Source organism: Armigeres subalbatus, unplaced genomic scaffold, assembly GCF_024139115.2.
Source record: "Armigeres subalbatus isolate Guangzhou_Male unplaced genomic scaffold, GZ_Asu_2 Contig180, whole genome shotgun sequence".
NCBI lineage: Eukaryota > Metazoa > Arthropoda > Insecta > Diptera > Culicidae > Armigeres > Armigeres subalbatus.
The window spans coordinates 36,291-39,824 of NW_026942617.1; the positions used below are offsets into that span (position 1 = coordinate 36,291).

At 30.7% G+C, this 3,534-nt stretch overlaps 1 long non-coding RNA gene across 1 annotated transcript; it reads right to left on the bottom strand.

Annotated features, from left to right (window-relative positions):
- Positions 1-2,199: 2,199 nt before the first annotated feature.
- LOC134203343 (uncharacterized) lies at positions 2,200-3,183 on the bottom strand. The gene is made up of 3 exons (XR_009977580.1): positions 3,124-3,183; positions 2,403-2,516; positions 2,200-2,325 (listed from the first exon to the last, which is right to left on the bottom strand). It is a non-coding gene; the product is annotated as an uncharacterized LOC134203343 (long non-coding RNA).
- Between the last annotated feature and the right edge of the window lie 351 nt (positions 3,184-3,534).

Consider the following 3,534-nt stretch of genomic DNA (forward strand, 5'->3'; position numbering starts at 1 on the left):
TTGTCGGCGGAAGCCATCTTTACTTTTTTCTTTCACTGCCACTCACGACCGTTCGTCACAACTTTCTTCTATAAACTGACTCATGTCGGTTCCACGCCAAGCGGCGCGACACAATTTTTTGAATGTATCTTTTGCTCCGTTATTCGAATGTCATTTTCGAACTTCCGCTTTATAATTTCCGTTGAAAGATTTCAAGCTTATAATGAACAGTGTTGGCAGTAATAATAACTTCATTCAATATCGAATCAATTAACCGCTGTTCATTATATCTGTGCAGTGTTTTAATACTATTTATTGCCTAAACAAATAATTCTAAAATTATACGTTACGTTATCTTAATGATATCTACAGTGTGTAGCAAGTTTCCTCTGAATTTCTTTTAGGTAGATTTTCCTGTAGAAATTTACCTTGAAAATTGTGAGAAATACCCATTTAACACCAGCATAATTTCAATTTCTTATTTTTTATTCGTAAGAATTTTTAATGAAAATTAATTGAGACAATTTTCTTGTGGCAATTAAAAGAGATTTATTGTGGGAATTATGGAAATCAAGATGAATTTTCCGCTTAAATTTTAAAGGATTTTCTTTATTTTTTTTAACGGAAATTATTAAATATTAATTTTTACTGAATTTACTCTTGAATCTGAATCTTCTCTTGAATATAGACAAGAAATTCCTCATAATTTTCATCGGAAATTCTTTTAAAAATTCACAGAAAATTCAAAGAGTTTCCCGTCGAATATTTAGATGAAAGTCAAAATACCTTTTTACATACACGCCATCGGGAATTTTTTAACCAGTGCCTAACTCCAAGTCAAGTGCGTACGTATGAAGTCTAAAATGCGTTGCATTTATCAGCCAGCTAGTGTGAATGTATTTTTATGTTTGAGATTCTAAGCCCCAGACAAAGACTATTATAAATTTTGTATTTTTTTGCATAATTTACATATGGTTGGGATTCAGCCTAACCGCACCAAGCGGCTTTTTGACTAACTTGTGATATTATGTTCGCAAAAGACAAACGGAAAGTATTTCATGTTAAGTCATGCGTACATTTGTTGTAAGGGATCCTCAGCTATGGCGTTGAACGATGTCCGATGCGATTTTTGACCAAGTGAATCTATTACATGAAAACCTTGACAAAAAATTGGAAATATTTCATTGGCGTTTGGTGTGATTTGGCTAAACCCCGACCATATACAGTAGACGTTAGATAACTGCAAGTCATTTAACTGCAATGCTTTTTAACTGCAATTCGATAGTTGCAACCACGGGGATGACAAGCTACGCCATCTTTGTCACATCTTTTCTGAATCACCAATACGAGTGCACTGCTAATGCAACATAAACAATTGCGAGGGTGAAAATGATATAAAACGAACAAAGGCATAGTCAGTACCTTGTGCAACTAGCATTCTAAATAATTGAGCAAATAAGTTGAACATTCTTAAGTTTGAAGCATGGAATCGAGTGTAAAATTGTTTTAATTGATAATTCGTTAAATTTTTCTCTATTTTCTCATAATTCCCGGATAAAAAATATGATTAAAATATCATAAATTTTACTGTTACATCACCAATTAAAACATAATAATTACCATTGAATGTAATGGAATTTTAACAACTAAATCACATCAGAGACAATGGTTTTCCACGATAAAGTGAATGGTAAATGGGACTTTTACAATAAAAAAGGGGGGTTGTTATGTATCTTTACAATAAAAAAATCGAAAATTTTTCATACAAAATTCAGAGCAAAACAATTGATTTAACGGTTCTTTAATGGGATGATTTCGAAGGCCAAAACAATAGAAATCAATGTGTTTCAAATGTTTTTCTCGCATTTTTTCTATTGTTTTACAGTAAAAATACAATGGGATTTTAAATATATTTTACTTCAATCTCGACTTCAATATTACAATAAAAATACAATTCAATTTGTTTTAATGGTACTATTTTATTTAGTTTTAATTAAGTTTTAAACTTTATTTGTAATCAGTCAATTTAAATTTCGTTTCATTTAATATATTAAAATATATTAATTTTTAAGATAAGTCTACTTCAATTTTGATTAAGTTCAATTTAACTTTAATTTAGTTTCAATTTAATTTTAATACAATTTGATTTTTGTTTCAAAACGATTTTAGTTCATTTTTAGTTCGAATTTAAATTAGAATCCATTTAAATTTGAATTATTAGTGGTATTGTTCAGTGTGTTACTGCTATTCAGACCGGGATGCATAAACGTAGATTTCAGTCGCCGACGATGCAACCGGCTATACTCACTGAAGACGCTGTAACTGATGCTGCTCGCATTTGTTTTTCTGTGGAAGACGGAAATTATAAAATCATGTCAGGTTTTTTACAAAAAGTATAAGCCGAGAAGAAAAAGAAAAGTTACCTGTTTAATTTTTTATTGTATCCCGTTGGTGATGTAGCTCGATGATAGTCGCCGAACGATATTGAATCATCAGTGATGGTGGCAAGCTGCAGTATTTTATCATTAACTCAATTTCTGAAAAGGAACAAGGATACATGCTAACAAAAATTTTGCGAACTACTTCGGCGGTGTAAATCAAGGGACCCCTTCCTAAAAATTAATGTTATTTAGATTTCTAATACTTTTTTTGTGCTTAATGATATGTATAAGAAAAAACTTATACATTGCACTAGGCACATACATTCCAAACTTATACTTTTCATTAACTTATGAATGTTATTAGCTTTTTGGTATGGGATCATTCATTAGATGACATAATGAAGTGTACCGTCGTGCGGGGCTTCTTTTGAAAAATCAGGGGCTACTTTGGACATTTTAAAACAAGAATTATATCGAAAATTACTATAAAATTGTCATTATAACCAATCGGGTGTCTTGTTGATAGTTGGATGGCAACTTTTTGTTTCAAATTTGTTATTTTTTCCGTTTATTTTTTTCAAAAAATCAAAAATCCAAAGTAGCCCCCGGAATCAAAAGAAGCCCCGCACGACGGTATTGATATTTTCGAATATGTTGGTGCTTATAAGGTTTTAATTTATAAGTTTTTTTTCTTTAAGTGTTGAAAGATTTCTCCCACATCAAAGTGGTCCGGTATCATGATAATAACACTATAAATACTCACCACGGTACAGCGGCCAATGATCCGCTGTCGCTTGCTCGCAGAATCAGTATTTAAATAAATAAAAGGAACACTTCGTTTACTTCGTCTTTCCACATATCACAAACAAAACTGTACACGCTCATCTAAATCAAGTCATTCTCCAAGTAAAATTATATGTGAAAGATTTTGTTCCTTTGAATTTTTTAAATTTAAATTGATCAGAACATGAATATTTCAAGACCTGCAATTAAAATATATATTTGAAAATTGGTAGAACGTTTTTTCATGTAATAATGAAAGTTATTGTTATTTTATTGTTTTCAATTGTTATTTCATCAACATAATGGATCAATGAAATATTCTAAAATTTTATTTTTATTTCCGTTAAAACGGATTATCTGATCATCGAGATGGAATACCTTTAAAGTTTGT